At 42.1% G+C, this 7,276-nt stretch overlaps 1 long non-coding RNA gene across 1 annotated transcript; it reads right to left on the reverse strand.

Annotated features, from left to right (window-relative positions):
• Positions 1 to 2,349: 2,349 nt before the first annotated feature.
• Positions 2,350 to 4,139, reverse strand: LOC114028924. The gene is made up of 3 exons (XR_003567425.1): positions 3,920 to 4,139; positions 3,613 to 3,751; positions 2,350 to 2,389 (listed from the first exon to the last, which is right to left on the reverse strand). It is a non-coding gene; the product is annotated as an uncharacterized LOC114028924 (long non-coding RNA).
• Between the last annotated feature and the right edge of the window lie 3,137 nt (positions 4,140 to 7,276).

The raw sequence follows: 7,276 nt of genomic DNA on the forward strand, positions 1-7,276 counted from the left end.
GGTAGCCAGGCCTGGGAGGCATGCTTCTGGCAGACCTGGGGAATGAGACCCAATGGCAAGGACAGCAAACAAAGGTCAGGATGTAAGTGGGAACACTGGCTCAGACCTACCTGGGATCTGCATGCACAGAGTGGGCTTCTGGAAGGCAGAGCGATCTTAGGTCCCAGGGAAGGCAGAGAGAACTCAGGTCAAAAGGAAAAAGGAGAGAATCTGAGCTCCAGGGAAGGCAGAGCAGTCTCAGCTCAAAGACTTCCTGTTTCCCACCAGCCCACTCTGATCCTCCTAGTCCCAAGGACACCACCCCGGTCCAACCCTTGAGGCCCCCAGGATGGCTGAGCCCTTTCCTCCAATCACACCCAGGGCCAGAACTCAAGGACTCTGACTGCCTCTCCTTCCCAAGCCCACCCCTCCATCACGTGGAAAGCCTTCTCCAATGCAATGATCCCCTCTTCCCCCTAAACTCCTCCCAGCCTCCAAACTCCACCCCAGTGCTCCAACTCCATCTGGGCCACCACCCACCAGGCTGGTCATCTCTGAGAGCTCCTCCCCCCCAGTGCCTCCCCCACCTCCCTCCCTCCCAGACTCACCCCCTCCTCCTTCTGAGCAGAAACACTGCCTTGATCCAACTGCAGCCCCAGACTAAGTGCAAGTGATGGACTCTACACTTTGAGGAGCTGGTAGCAAATGGCTCTCAGGAAAATTAGGATCTATATACCATTTGCAACTGTAAATCCAGATTGGATCAGATTGAGTTTCTCCCAGTGAGAAATCCAGTTCTCCCTTTGTAATTGTGATGTTTGACCCTCTGCAAAAATATCAGACCTTAAGGGTAAATACACTTAAAATTCAGCATTGAGGCAATGTGATGAGGAACTGTAAGAATAAGAATTGAAAGTAATTGGGTCAGAATTACTCAATTCTACTCTGAATGCAGTCTAGAGTGTCAAATTGAGAGATGAATGAAGTGAATTTTTTATGTAAGATAATTCACAAATGAACTGAATTGATGTCATTTAGCAATTTTTCATGTTTTAAATCTATAACATTGTTTATGTTATTATGCTTCTGATTTTTCTCCTGTTGGAATGTTTGGGAAACCATTGTATAAAATGCTGTAATTTGAAAAATAATTTCTAGAGGGTGATACAATTGTATTCTTGGAAATTTATCTCCTCAGCAATTTGAAACTATGCCCAAAGGGCTATAAAATTGTTCATACCCCTTGATCCCGCAATACCACTACTAGGTCTGTATCCCAAAGAGATCATAAAAATGGAGAAAAGACAACCATGTACAAAAATATTCATAACTGCTCTTCTTGTGGTGGTAAAGAATTGGAAATTTAGGGGATACCCATCAGTTGGGGAATGGCTGAACAAGTTGTGTGTTAGAAATACGCTTGACACCTAAAATTTAGTATCAAGAAAGTTTATTACAGAGAAAGTCCAGAGGATTAGACCTTTCTGGCCAGAAGCAGGCTCCACCCCTCTTAGGGAGGGATAGGCCCTGAGCACAAGGGCAAGCATGCTTTTATACATTCAAATTTGGCGTGAAACCTCCCAGGCCCAGATTGGTCCATTCCTTCCCGGGTTACACCCCTCCTTACATGTTTCCCCTTGATATGCTCAAGTATGTTCCCCCTCCCGAGGTCATACATCCCATGACTCGTTAATGAGGCTCTCATTTTATTCGGGGTATGGCAGATAATAGTAATGAAGTTCATTAAGCAGGCGCACTAACATTTTTCAGGTGTCCTCAGGTTGACCCTAACTGGTCTGAGCTGGCTCGACCCTTATCTTGAATTTGGAGTCTTTTTAGAGCCATCAACTTACTTCTTATTGCTTGAGCCCTCACCCACCTACAGTGTACTGCTTCCTGGAATAGTTCTTTGAATCTCCGCGTTATTCTCCTTCTCTATGGAAATATGACTCTCACAATTCCCTCCTCTTTTTCTCAATAAGAATTATATTTCCACACTTTTTGTTCTTTCCTCAAAGCGTTTTAACATTAGTTCAAATTCTTCATCAGAGGGGGAGGAATGGTCATTAACTGGCTCAATCATCATCCTAACTCCTGTTACCTGAATTCCCAGAACCGGTCCCACTGAGGTATTTTTCAATGGAATTTTGGGGACTTAATATGGGAGAAGGAAGGGAGGAGTTGACTGACTCATCGACAAAGTAAAAAGGGGCCAGTTCCCTTATTAAGTGCAGATACAGAGACCCAAAAGGAACCATAAATTGTCCATTTAAAGCTTCAGAAGTCTCTTCTCATACAGCTGACACTCTGGACATCATCTGGTGAAGTCTTCTTTTTTGTCTAAGTGCTGTTCAAACAGTGTCCAGCAGACTCTCCTCCTGCAGAGATCCTCCTTCTTGTGTCCACTCTCCTACAAGATTGATCTCAACACTATTTTAAATTACCTTGCTAATAACCAAGGCAAATAACAACCCCTATGTCTTCACCATTACAAGATCAAAATGGAAACTTTGTCCAATTGTCATGTTTCAAAAAACTCAAATTAAAAAAAATTAGAACCTAGCCTTACACTCTGCATTACTTCGAGTTTTATACCTTGCATTAGTTGACTATTCATTCCTATTTATATTCCCCATCAGGAAGATGAGATTCCATTAAGGAATTAGTAACAGACTCCAATCCATAGTAGTTAATTTAAAACCACTGCATATCAAATAACAAAACACTCCCAACTTCTAGTCATGTACAAATAAAAAAATCCTTAATTAAAATAGATGCTTTTTTCAAGGCATTTACAAGATAAGCCACAAGTTATTCCTCTTTAACATTAATTGTAACAAACTGAGACAACTTTAACATTAACTAAGTATTAACTAAGTCACAGAATAATATCCTAGTTCCACAGTGTCCTGGTCTAATTATCCCCTAATGATAGGGGATGAGTCCAAGCCGAGACCCTCACCCCTTTCCCCAGAAAGAATCTGGCTCCCACCAGTCCATGTGCCCCAACTCCTCATCTTCCTTTGAAAGCCCTAGCCCCACCCCTGGTCACCCAAAGTTTCTTCAGAGTATGCAAGATCCACCCTGGCCCCGATTCAAATGCTGAGACTTTCTCATGCCTGCTTGTCCTTATGGGAGTCACCTGGCCTATATGGTTTATCTACAACAAACTTTCCCCCTGACTGAAAGACCTGGGCTGAACTCCTTCTGGAGGAACCCTTGTGCTGTGACCTGGGAGTTCCAGTGCCTGCAAACCTCCAGACCTCATCATAACCATTATGAGAAATTAAAGGATCCTGACTTATACAGGAATATACTAGTAACAGATGTCAAGACTGAATACTATTCTGAAATTCTAGGCCAAATAACTCAATCTTATACTTGCATCTTACTATGATAACCTCAGATGTTCCCGCATCAATCTATTGTTTAATAGATTCGATATTTATGCTGACAAACTTATGATTGGAGGAATTTGCCATGAAAGAACATAACTAAAGTAAGGGAACAATGCTTCCCTAGATTTATGTCAACTCCAGGCAGAAGTTACATATATATATGACCAACTGCATTGAGCCAGGCTTAAAGTCTGCCAGGTGTCATAGTGGGGAAATTGAGTCAGGAGAATCTTACCTCAGCCATGCAGAAAAGTTGTTCTCCCGACCTTCCCGTGAGAACACCCTCTTGCAGCTCATAGATGCAGCTCACAAACCTCTTTGCAGGTTGCTGATGTCATGGGTCAGTAGCTCAATCAGTTCCTTGTTAATCATACCTGGAGTTAGAACAACAGTTCATTAACAGTTTCCAAGGTCTTAGATAGCAAATTCCCCTCATCAGAGCTTCAGGTGTGACTATAGTTTCACCTTAATTAGGGAATGTGCCGGCCGCGCTGTGCACTCTCCTCCTATAAGGAGCAGGCTGCCAGAGTCATACTACTTACCAGTCTTCGGAGCCTACTCGGATACACACACAGAGACGAGCCCATCAGGAGGTGACAACACTGGAGCTTTATTAAGAGGCCATCACAGCAAGGCCAAGCAGGAAGGCCAGAGCAACAGAGCAGGAGCAAAAAGAGAGCCTGATCCAACCAGGATCGTTTCTTAAGTACCTACTTAGCCCCTCCTCAGCCCACCTACTAGTCAATGATTGTAGGGTCAGATACCGGAAGGGGCTGTCTGAGTTTAGCTCACCAAGGGAGAGGAAGTGACGCAAGAGGCTAGGACCGGATATAAGAAGGAGGCGTCTGGGATTAGTGCATAGACAAAGAGAGAGCACGTGACCTAGGAAGTCAGGCCCAGATACCAGGAGGAGGCGTCTGGGGTCAGTGCTACACAAAGGGAAGGTACGTGACCCAGGAAGTCAGGAAGGACACAGGAAGGAGGCGTCTGGGGTTGACGTTGCAAATAGGGAGGGGACTAAGCAAAGGGAACTCGTCCTCTGCCGTCCCACTCCCACGTGGCACAGCCCCCTGCCTCAGGAGCACGTGCTACTTCCTTGTATCCTGATCCTTCCCCAGCTTATCTCACATAGCACTGCCCACTGCCTCAGGGCTTCTCCGTATCCAGCCCATCCCAGTTCACCACAACTCTGCCCACCACAGCCCCTGCCTCGACTTCCAAATACCCAGATCTTGCCACAATCCCCACTTGGCGGTAGTCAACATCAGATAGTCCCTCACAAGGGAACATCTCCAAAGTGAGCTCTAAGTAGTTTGCATAACTTCCTACACATATTCTGGTTCCTAATAACATCCTGAGTAAAATCAGATTTCATAAACGTAAGAATGCTCTTGATGAGCTTTAACTGTCGACACAGGAAGGGGCATTCTTAGCTCACTCAGGAAGAAAAGATCAAATCAGGTTTTTGGCCCTTATTGGGGCTCAATTGATCTTAAATGATTATCACCATAAAATTCCTAGTTACCTAATTTTTTTAGTCCAGAGGTGTCTGCAATGGGCCACTTAATCAGTAAGAGTTCCATCTCACAAAACTCCTGCACAGGATTGATAAGAATTGAGATTTTACAAAATCTCTTTGCATAATTACATAGTTTCTTTACACACACAAAAATCCTTCTACCAGTACTTCACTTAAACAATAACTCCAAATAGCTTAGTTAACAATTTTAAACTTCACAAGTGAGAGTCAAATAATCCCAGCTAAAACTTTCCCTTTAAACATAGACAAAACTTTGAAGTTCATTTCTTAAATTGCAGTACTTCAAAGGAAATGTTACAAAATGGGATCATATAGAATGCCCCAACAGCTCCACTCATTCTTTTTTCTCCTTTCTCTGAAGGCACAATTCTTAATCTAACATTCCAGATCATAAAATAAATTGCCCTTCCAACAACATAACTAATACAATTGCTTACCAGATTACATCATATAAGAAAATTCAGAACTAATGTAAGCGGTATATTAAAAACTTGAAACAGACCCAATAAAAATCTTTCTTTCTTTCTTGGATTCCTTCACCAGGTCCAACATTCTCCTGGGGCCACTCCCACCCCTCTAGACTGGCTTTTTTTTTTATTAATATTATCTATGCTAGCCCATCATTGTCTTTTACTGGTCTGATAGCCTCGGCTACATCCAGATTCCCGATTCAACCTCAATGCCACTCCCAATCAAGGCACTTGGTTGAAGGCGGCCTAGCACCTGGCCCATATGGCCCATGCCCCAACAAACCCAGCCTTTAGCCTAAAGAAGGCCTGGATAGAAAAATATATATTTTTCTAATTTCTAATTGAGGCCCTGATATGAGAGAATACCTCATTAATTCCAAATACACATCAATAAGGTTTTAACATAAAATATGTTTGTTCCACAGGGCATACATTATAAAATTATTTCCACAATTGCAATAAACTTTGAAACGACCCATTATCAACTTAGATGGATGTACTTCTAAGTCACTTTGTACAGAAAATCATTCATCTCATCATTAATATGTTGAGACTATAACTTTAAACCACCATACATTTTTATAATAGTCAAAATTTTAAATAAAATCTGCTATCATAGTCTTATAACCAAATACACCTTACTAGGTATTTAACAATTTTCAAATTATCTCATCTTTATCACTAAAAGACCCCCTGCAGGTCAAGAGTTACCTTAACACCATTTCTACCTCATAATAGTCCCTCAGATTTTACAATCTAAGAGTTTTAGAAATACAATACAGTTTAGAAATGCAGTAATAACTTAAACAATAAACTTCAGATAACATCAATTGCATTTCCACATCACATATAGAAATGATCGCCTTTATTACACTTATTACGCTTTTAACTTTTAACATTAACTAATAATGCCACATCTCATGACAACCATTATTATTGTTTTTTATAGAACAGTAAACTTAAACCCAATAAGATCTGAATTTGTAATCACTAATGATAAACATTTAAAAACATTTTTGTTTTAAATCCAATACTCTTGGCCCTTTAAAAGGAAATATTTTCCACAAATTTATTTATTCCCTTAAAAAGACACATGGTGACAATTCCTGCTCTAAATTCTAATTTTCTTTCCTACTTCCTTAAGGAAACTAAGAAAAAGTCCCCAGTCCTTTTGTTTTGTTTTGTTTTGTTTTGTTTTGATAGTGCACTTAATTACTCAATTTGTTCCCTATATTTTTGGTAATTCATCTCAATTGCTAAACCTAGCCCTTAAGGTGCTATCTTCGGAATATCAAATGGCAGCTTCTGACCTGCTATTTTAGACTGTTCCTTGAACATGATTCTCCTACTAATGAGCAACACACAAAGGAATCTGGTTGGGAGAGATCACTCACATCCCAGAGTCAGAGACTGACTCAACAATTACAATTAGTCACCAGAAGATGTCGCCCTCTCCCCACAGTCACCCGAGTGCTCCCTCAATGTCACCAGAAATTTGGTCCGGCAGAGTCACCTCAAAACCCTGAGTCAAAGACTCAGCAATTAGTGAATTTGTTCGAGGGTTGTCGCCTTCCCTCCAGGTCAGAGACTTACACTAATAAGGAGACATGAGAGCCGCTTACCTCCGGGCTGAATGTGTACAACTTACACGATTGATCCAATGTACCTTAATTGCTGCCTGCGGCCGGCCGGCCAACCTCACAAAATCCTGTCGCTGTCCTGAGTTTAACTTTCTTTCACTTTTTGCTTCCCCGAGCTCTCTCTTCAAGTTCTCACCCAAGCGGAGCGAAAGCACCCTAAATCTGGCCTGAGGGCTGTTGGAGAAATCTCCGGTGGCACCCCGACCCTCAGGGTCCAGATTTAGGGATCTCGCTCACAGGTGGGCAAAT

Source organism: Vombatus ursinus, unplaced genomic scaffold (genome assembly GCF_900497805.2).
Source record: "Vombatus ursinus unplaced genomic scaffold, bare-nosed wombat genome assembly UNPS02014900.1, whole genome shotgun sequence".
In the NCBI taxonomy this organism is placed as follows: domain Eukaryota; kingdom Metazoa; phylum Chordata; class Mammalia; order Diprotodontia; family Vombatidae; genus Vombatus; species Vombatus ursinus.